At 39.1% G+C, this 10,041-nt stretch overlaps 1 protein-coding gene across 1 annotated transcript in view; it reads right to left on the bottom strand.

Moving 5' to 3' along the window:
- LOC143880288 (uncharacterized) overlaps positions 1-4,139 on the bottom strand; it is a 15,848-nt gene extending 11,709 nt beyond the window's left edge. The window contains exon 1 of the mRNA XM_077383141.1: positions 3,984-4,139. The gene's annotated coding sequence lies outside the window, so the exon portion shown is untranslated. The remainder of the gene's footprint in view (positions 1-3,983) is intronic.
- Between the last annotated feature and the right edge of the window lie 5,902 nt (positions 4,140-10,041).

Below are 10,041 nucleotides of genomic sequence, written 5' to 3'. Positions count from 1 at the left end.
AATGGAGAACCATGCAACTGTGATTTAATTAGGGTGAACGCCATTGAGAAAAAATTTTGGGATGATGTCATGCATGAGCAATTGACCATGCACGGTGATACATAAGATCCATAGATTCTTGTTTCCCGTGCGCATGCATAAATGGAACATGCACACATTGACAACTATAGCAGAAAAATCACGACGATCAAATATTTCACGGCTCTGTTCAGTTGCTTCACTTGACTAGAAAAGGCTATGATTTGGCAGACACTTTAAATTTATTGCCGAAACCCGTGTCGTGTCGTGTTCGACACGACACCCGTGTCCACACATGTCGACACTCCTTTAGACACTTAAATGTATTGCTAGAAGTGTCAGTAACTCTATATGTATTTATGTGTATGAATGTGACAATATTTCTAGATATTAAGGGGTTGCCATGTCAGATACCTAGTATCCACGCTGAAACTCGGCACATGAATATGTGTCCACCAATCATGATTATATGTACTTTCTATTTTAGCCGTGTCCCCATTTCTAAATTTTTGGAGTTTGCCGTGTCCGACAACTTCGTGTCCGTGTTGACAAATGACACCCATGTCCATGTCCACAAATCATGGAGAAAAGGAAATGGAAATAACATGGTAAATGGATAGGAAATGGAAATAACATGGTAAATGGATAGGAAATGGGAAGGAAAACCTTTGAGACAGGTGCTGTCAGGAAAATGAAGAGAAAATATATTGTTATAATGTTGACCAGACGCATGTAGTATGAACTGATCCAAGAAATAAACATCCAGAAATCCAGCAAGCATATATCAAGTAGAGAACACAGAAGCAGACAACACAGTTAAAGAGTAATAAAATGTCATAACGATGAGACAACAAGTCACATATTACCATCCAATCTTAAATTAGACAAACATCAAACAAAAAATATCAGAAAAAAGAAAATAGAAACAAAAGTAGGGAAAAAAATATAAAAAACAACTCATAAAACAAGCGACATGTTAGAAAATCAACTAACCAAAAATAATTTAAATAAAATCTCTGCTGAATCGAAAATCCCATTGCAAAATCACAAAACCATAATCACAATTACCTCACATAAAACCTCCGCAGACAGGAAATCAACAAGCATACACCAAATAAACAATAAAAAGAAGACAAAAAACCTAAATCTTAAAAAACTGCAAAAGTGAGAACAAACAGCCAACTCTAATGATAATTCGATCAATTGAAATTAGAAAAGAGTGATAGTAAGAACTGTTAACTTGTCAAAGAAAATAAATCAAGAAAATGTGCGCTAGAGAAAGAAGAAGAAGCGAGACGCATAAGTCAATGAAGAGAAGATGATAGAGATCTGACGAGATTGAAGAGGACTGTAATTTAGGGTCAGAGTTTATACAGATTTATGGCGTTGTGGTTGAAGAACTGGTAGAAGCATCATTTTTTTTTTCATTGACAAGGAACAAGAATCCGTCGCTATTTTTTGTGAACAAGAACAAGAAATCAAAGGAGTAGTATTGTGAGTGGGGGCCTACCGGGGTCTGGAACTAGACGAGACCCAACCTGGTATGGGACAGATTTAAAGGGCATAGCCTAACGCGCTCCATCAGCTCTGGAGCTTTCGGCATATTGGTTCAAGTACCTAACATTTGGTATCATTTGAACCAATATGCCGAAAGCTGCAGAGCTGATGGAGCGCGTTAGGCTATGCCCTTTAAATCTGTCCCATACCAGGTTGGGTCTCGTCTGGTTCCATACCATGGTTTCGAATTTCGGATACGGAATGCATTTCGGTCCTCACCGAAACCGAATTTCAGCCGAAATTACCGTAATTTTGGCTGAAATCTTGGGAAAATATTAAATAATGAATAAGATCAGGAATTTTTGGAGATATTCGGTTTGACGTAGAGGAGGATAAGGGTATTTTAGGAATCATCCGAAACCAGTCTTGAGACATCTCGACAGGGCATCCATTTTCTCCTCGCCTTTGTCCACAACCACCAAAATTATACGCTCCTTTGCTTCCACGTCAGCCATCGGAAAACACATGGGAAAAACTTCACCTGAAAATTGGATAAAGAGCTCTTTGCCGGGTTATACAAAGGTGAGGAGGTTTTTATAGCTGGGTTTGGTTGGCGGTTTTGGCGACACGTGGCTGTTATTGTGGTTTCTGGAAGCTTGAAACCCACGAGAATGTGTTATATCGGAAATTGGGTATTGGTTGGGATCAACCCTTGGTTATGCATAAAATAACGAAAAGACCATTGAGGTAAGGAAGGCAATACCGTTGGGAAGGAGGGTGTTTTGGTACTTTTTGTAACAAGAGGAAAAAGGCAAAGGAGATGTCACCGTGGTATACATAATTATCTTCAAAAAATTTAGTTTTTTGCGTTAAAATTTTTGAGATTACGCCCATATCTCGCGAAATCCGGAATTTCCGGCAAAATTATCGAAATTTCGGCGAAATAATGTACCGTTTCGTGTATTATTGATTTCGATTTCGGTCTTGACCAAAATCCGAAATTTCCGTCTGAAATTATGGATTTTGGTAGAAATTTAAAACCTTGTTCCATACCTAGGTAGGACACCACTCATGACATTTGGTATCATAGCAGCCACCACGTCACATGTTCAAATCACGGAATGGGCGACCTGTGAAAAATGCCTCTGTGAAATTCATCACAGAGTGGGCCACCCAGGAGGGCGGATGCAGAAGCATGGTGGAATGTTATGGTCCTGAGTGGAGACCTGCCTAGGTATGAGACTAGGTGGACCTAGCGTGGTATAGGACATGTTTAAAGGACGTAGCCTAATGCCCTCCACAAGCTATGGAGCTTTTTGTGTATTAGCAGTCATAGAAGGGAAAACTGAGAACCTAAACCAGAACCAGATGGGATCGACTGGAAGAGGCTGTTTCTCAATCTGAAAAGAACTAGATCTGTATATATATATATATATATATATATATATATATATATATATATATATATATATATATATAGAGAGAGAGAGAGAGAGAGAGAGAGAGACCTGGGGAAGGAGAGACAAGCACGGGGATGGGAGAGAAGAGCGCTATGAAACTTCCCCGCAGAAATTATACTAAAATCTGTCGGTGGTATACGGAAACCCTAGCAACAGATTTAGAGTTCCCCACATAGTATGCATGATTTTCTCAAGTAGCGTAACAAAACACAGGAAATCAACACCTTTTCCTCAGCGAAAACATCAACCAAATGGAACCTAAGGAAAACAAGACTCAAATCTTGCCACATAAAAAAGAAACTAATATGGCAGTGTCTTTCCTTTTTATAATTCATTAGCACTTCTCAAAGCAATCGCAAGAATTCAAATCCAATCGAGGAAATCCTAAAATGAAACGAACAAACCAGCAAACAGAAGAGACATGCAACAAAATTGTATAAAACTCAACAGAGCCACAAATTTTTCGAATCAAACACCAAATTTTAGGAAATATCAACAGCGCTTCTACAAAATTTGATTTACCAAAAAAAAAGAGAAAATCATAAACAATAGAACTTAAGAGTTATACATGAGAAGACCGATCCGAATCTATCAAAAATCTCAAAAAAACCACCAGATCTATAAGGTATCAGCACAAATCAAACAAGTGTCATTCCTTTTAATTCATTAGCACTTCTCAAAAGAAATCGCAACAATTCAAATCCAATCAAAGAAATCCTAAACCCAAACGATCAAACAAGCAAAATGAATAAGAGACCAGCAACAAAATGATATAAAACTCATCAGATCCACAAAATTTTTTTCTGAATCAAACACCGCATTAGGAAATTTCAACAGCACCTCCACAAAATTTGATTTACCAAAACAAAAATGAGAAAATCATAAACCATAGAACTTAAGATTTATACATGAGAAGACAGATCTAAATCTATCAAAAATACACAAATTTTGGAGACAGATCTACAAGGAATCAATACAAATCAAAGCTCAAGAGATTATAGAACGAACCTGCACAACCCTAAAAGGGGATTCCCTAACCCTAGAAATCCCCCAAAGACACCGTCCACGGAGACAAAATGAGAGTGGAGAAAAATGAAACCCTCCAAAGTCTTTTCTAGAGAATGGATTTTCGTCTGACCTCTTCATTTTATAAAAATATTAGGAATGCTAAACCAAAGAGCGCCCTTGCAGAAAATAGCTGAAAGGGAGCCCCCATTGGCTGAAAGTGCATTTAATACTCTCGGCTGTACTCTATTATAAATTCATTTAGGGCCCCCTTTCAGCCCGTTTTCAAAAGTACGCCCTTGCGTTTAGCATTCTTCTTATAGTATAGATCAAGGTGCCAAATGTCCCATAAAACAGTGGCCCGCGGGTCAAGCATGGCACGGCCCACGAATTCTGCGACACTTGGGTCATGCCGGCTTTTTTTTTAATAAAAAATTTCTGCCAAATCACTTGGGTCGTGTCATGCCGCTGATTGTACGTGCTGAATTCTGATTGCTTCAATTAGTTGATTGGAGCCCGATTTCATCTTGATTTGGTCAAGGTTTTAAATTTCGGTTGCTGGTATATTTAGGTCCCGGCCGAAACTGAAATTTCAGCCGAAATTTTGTAAAGAGCCTTGAAATATCATTTTTCTGGGCTGAAATTTCAGCCGAAATTGCAGTAATTTCGGCTGAAATTTTGGTAAAGGATTAAAACAATAAGATTTGTTTCTAAAATTTCGGCTAAATTACCGAAATTCCCAAAATTTCGACCGAAATTTTGTATGTTTCGTCGATTTCGGATTTCGATCTCGACCGATATCCGAAATTTCAGATTTTGGACGAAATTTAAAACCTGCACCTTGAAGGGATCCTTTGGGTTACTTGAGAAATGCTTGGATCCAAGGTAAGTAAAATTTAAACATTTAGGGGCTGTTTGGATACGCAGATTTTACAATCCAGGTTTTAGCTTGAAAACAGTGTAAAAGAGAGTTCATGATCAAGCTGTTTATGCTATCTTGATATCGTTTCTTGGATTTTAAGTATGAAATTCAAGTCTTATAAATCTCTCCTCAATCCTGAGATTTCTAAGACATGGAAACATGGGACGATCGCCCGCTCTCTTGCTGTAAAAAAGAAAGGCGAAAGAAATCAAAAAACGGCGGCTGCTCTCCTTCTCTCGTCTCCCATCTATAATTTTGAGGAAATCCAAGATTATAAAATCCACTTATCCAAGGGCCTTTTGGATACGCGGATTTTATAATCTTGGATTTCCTCAAATCTTAGATGGGAGACGAGAGAAGAAGACCGTCCGTCGTTTTCTGATTTCTCGCCCTTCTTTCAGTGGAGCGAGAGAGTAGGAGATCGTCCCGTGTTTCCAGGTTTTAGAAATCTTAGGATGGGGGAGAGATTTCTAAAACCTGGATTTCTTACTTAAAATCCAGGATAATGGATTGTAAGATCCAAAATTTTATACTGCTTTTAGGGGTGTAATTGGATATTCAAAAATTCGATTACCGTCCGCATCCGAATCCGTTTAAAGGGAATATTATCCGGATCCGTTTCAAGCGGATATTATCTGAATCCATTTATGAGATATTCTGCTCTTAGCGAATGCCAATCTTGTAAATGGTATATTCGATTCGTTTAACATCCGAATCCGAGAAGTAAATCATTTTTATTTATTATTAAGAATATCATTAATATTTATTTTTAGTAATGACACACTATCTTTTGTTTCTAAAAGAAAAGTGAATTTTCTTTTTAGAAAAAACAAAAGCAAAAAGTGTTTTGGGTAGGAAATGAAGTAATTTCTCATTTTAAGGGCATTCTTGGAGTTTAACATGGCTTCTTTATGAAGCAACAAATGTGGATTGTAGGATGAAAGAGACAAATGGATGATGGTGATTGAAAGAAGATGTTATAGTTTGTAGAGAATTCTATAGCAAAAAGGCCATAGTTATTGATGATAAATGGACGGCTCAAATCAATTTTCCAACTTAGGGTTATATAAAAACCCAAAATGCAATTAAAAGAGGGGACTTCTAAGGTTTGGAAGGAGAAGCAAGAGAGAGGAGAAAGGAAGAGGCTGAGACACCATCTTTGGCATTCCTTGGTGCCTCCAACCCCACCAAAATCCACCGCTGCGCCTCTCCACCCTCTTACAACCACCTCCATCACCACCAGTCACCTCCATCTCTAACCCAATCTCCATCTCCATCCCCATTTCTCTTCAGCTTCCACAATCAGCACTCCCACTTCCCCTGTTCAAAATAGCCCAAACCCATTCCATCATATACATAAAAATAAATAAATAAAATCCAAAGACCATTACCAACACCATCATCCACCCCCATCGCCTCTCTCTCTTTACCTTTGTTTTAAAAGGAAGAAGAGGATCTCATATATTTTAGGGTATGCGAGTAAATTTTGTGAAGAGAAGGTAGAGATCTGGTTTTAGGGTTTGGAAAATTTATTCGAGGAGTAAGAAGGAGAAGAAAGATAAAGTGCTGCAATAAAATGTTTGAATTTACCGGATAAACGGATACGGATAGTATCCGAATTCGGATATAGCCATATCTGATTCGAATTCGATCCGTTTACTCCCCTAACTGCTTTGAATCTAAAACCTGGATTCTAAATTCCACCTATCCAAACAACCCATTAGTTTTCTTTTGGATTGTTCAATTACTGCTTTATTAGCTTGCCATTGCTAGGACACCCCCCTAATATGACAATTATTCTAATATTTAGCGTGCATCAACCATTCATTTTACTGAATTACTTAGGTTCCACATAGAAACTATGGTGTTGAATTATCCTAAATGATCTTTTTTTTTTCTTTTTCTTTTTTTTAACACTGAGCCACACCTTTGGATTTTATGTTTTTCTATGGAGGGTTGGGCCACAGATCTGGTTGGATTTCTCTAATGTTGTCCTGAGACTAACGAGAATGGAAATAGTATAGTCGATCTTTATAAATTGCCTTGTGGATTGCCCTTGATTATTGATATGGACCTCGTTTGTACCCTTGATTGCTTTTGATTATGCATCCTCTTGACACTGTATTTTGGCTATAGTTGATTATAGTTGATTGTGGGTGAATTGTTAGCTTGGATGGTTTGATCTCACTCTTCCCTCCTTTAAGCCCATGATTGCTACTGGTGGGCCCCATCATATGATTCAACGTACCTACTTTTATTGTCTGCCAGTCCCACCAGTTACATGGAGCACATCCCCTTCTCATAATAGAGCTAATTCTAATCTTTCTCAGTTGCCTTTATTTTTGGATTATTACTCTAGAAAGGTGGGCTACGTGGGGTAAGGGGTAGGGGTGGACATGGTTCGGTTCGGTTTGGTTTTGGGGTATACCCAGAGCCAAACCATATATAATTGGTTCCCTGAAATTGGAAGCAGAACTGAACCATATATGTTTGGAACTGAACCGAACCAGAGCTATATATAATTGGTTCGGTTACCCAACCTTCACCAAATATAGATATTTTGCCTAATCGTGTTTATAATTGGTTCGGTCCTGTTTATATATGAACTACAAACACTAACACGCACAAATTTGAAATAATCAGGCACAAATTTGGGCAATGCAAAAATTATATATGAACTACAAACAGGCACAAATTTGGGCGTGAATTAAAATTTTAAAGGCAAAGCAACATGTTAAAAAGGCGTGAATTAAAAGGGGGTGGGGTGATTTTATCAAATGAGGAGGCATTTGGTTTTAAGGTGAGCGTCGGTTCTCATTTTGGTTTTCGGTTCCAGGATCCCAAACCCAGAACCAAACCGAATTTCCACCGGTTCCAAGATATCAGAACCGGAACCGAACAATATAGATATGGAACCGAACCGAACCATATGTGCCGGTTCGGTTCCTCGGTTCGAACCGAAACCATGTCCACCCCTAGTAAGGGGTGGAGATGAAAGATGGAAAGATCAAGAAATAGTCATGGACCTACTCAAATCTCTACTTGTAAAGGTGGCCAATCTCTAATGAAGAATGAGGTCCTTATTGACAATTGGCACAACCTTGTCTCACCATTGCACAAGGGCAAATTGTCTGTCACTAACTCACTATTCCTTACTTGTAGCATTGTAGGTGATAAGTGTAAATCTAGTCGGTTGTAAAAAACTCTAGAAAGTGGGCCTTGTAACGGTGGATATGAATGAAGATCAAACCTGCTGAAAAGTGAGGTGGTGTGGCTACTCTCACATGCAATAGCCCATCCGAGAAATGCCTTCTGTAATGGATGCTAGAAAATCCCTTATTTAACTTACGAAAATACCCCTAAAAATAATCGTTTTCTACTTGTTTGTGGTTGGTGGGTGTGTTGTGTCGTGGGTCCGCTGTGCCAAAACCCCCAGCCCAGTTATTGGGCTGGGCAGGCACGGCCCACCACTGTAGTACACGGGCCATCCAGGCAAAACCAACGTCATGGCAGTCCAAGACGCCTGTGGGCCGGCACATTCCAATTTCCACCTTGAAATATAGATCTCATGGATTCCTCACATATCCAATCATAATACAAGACTCTCAATATCTAGAGACATGGATCTAACAGTATCTCTAATGAATGAAGTTAGTGAAAATGAGGCCCAGGTATGTGGATATAATTACTGAAATACCCCTATGTTTTGTGCCAAGAAATTGACAAAAGGGTTGTGGTGAACACAACTATGTATTACGCTCACTTTCTTCAAACCATAGTTAGCAAAACTTGATTCGGCAAAAAAAGGGCACGGCAAAAGAACGGGGCGGCAAAAATTCGAGTTTAATACGGTATTGCTTAAAAAAAATGGAAACACAAAAAAATTGAGTTAATAATTTTGTCATTTACAAAATATGGTGTGGGTAAAATTGGAAAGTTGGCCTAAAAAATGTGTTTTAAATGTGTTTTAAACGTTTGGCTAAAAAAAAGGAGTTTTTTTCTTTGTAAAAGTTTTAAATGAAGTATTAAATGGCACACCGATAAAATGCAGTTTTTCAACAAAAAAAAAAACCTTTTAAAATGGAGTTTTGCTAACATGTCTTCCAACCATGAGGCTGTGGGTGCACTTTATGCACATGGCGTGACCTATAAATGCCTATGAGGATTGTTAGGGGGAAGTGATATATTCACTCTTTTTTTACTTGGGACAACCCCTTCCAGTGTATTTATTTAGGGGTGCAACTTAGGTCGGGTTGAGGCCAACCTTAGCCCGACCCAAGATAGCATTCCCTCAACTCGGATCTGACTTAACCCAAGCCTTGGGATGAGGATGGCCAACCCTAACCCAACCCATCTAGCCTGTTTTTTTTTTTTTTTTTTTTCAAATCGGGTCTGGTTGGGTCGGGTTAGCCAAGGGGAGATTAGGAAAATACAACAACAAATGTAACAATGAAAAATCACAATAAAATTAGAGGGCAAACGTCAGGTTCAAGTTGGGTCAGCTTGCCCAAGGCCTCAAAATACCCCCACCCGATTTAAATCGGGTTGGCTTTTCCCAACCTAACCCGAGCCAAAATTAGGTTGAACCCATTGGATTGCACCCCTATATTCATGGGCGGATATAGGGGGGGGGGGGCAATTGCCCCCCCTGAAAATCTAGTTTTTTTCCCAAATTGATAGGTTTAGATACCAATTTTTCTTAAATTTGCCCCCTTGAAATTAGCGTTGCCCCTTCAAATTAGGGACTGTGGGAATATTAAAGGTAGCGACTGGATGTGCCCGAACTGCCGCTATAAAAACTTTGGATCGCGCAACTCTTGTAGGAAGTGTTCTGGGCAGTAGAGTAAAACTGTAACAGCCAAGGTTTGGAGGCCAAAGACTGATAATCCTCAGGGTGCAGAAAGTCTTGATGGTCATCCGGTGATCGATGTGCCATCTGACCTGGTGGAGGAGAGAAAAAGCACCCTTAAAAGTTGTCTCATTGGGGACTTGAAGAATAGTGCATGGCTTTTGGAAGAAGTCTGGGGTTGGGCCAAACGAGTCTGGGGCCTTCCTCAACTGCAAAAACCTTTCTCCATCAGTTCAATGTCTATCCTGTTATTCTTTGAATATGACTATTAGGCATCCTCTATTCTCAGA

Source organism: Tasmannia lanceolata, unplaced genomic scaffold (assembly GCF_043159265.1).
Source record: "Tasmannia lanceolata isolate RefF3 unplaced genomic scaffold, GAP_Taslan_0.1 ptg000006l, whole genome shotgun sequence".
Classification (NCBI taxonomy): domain Eukaryota; kingdom Viridiplantae; phylum Streptophyta; class Magnoliopsida; order Canellales; family Winteraceae; genus Tasmannia; species Tasmannia lanceolata.
The sequence above is the reverse complement of the archived record's forward strand: the minus strand, read 5'-3'. Positions and strand labels throughout refer to the sequence as shown.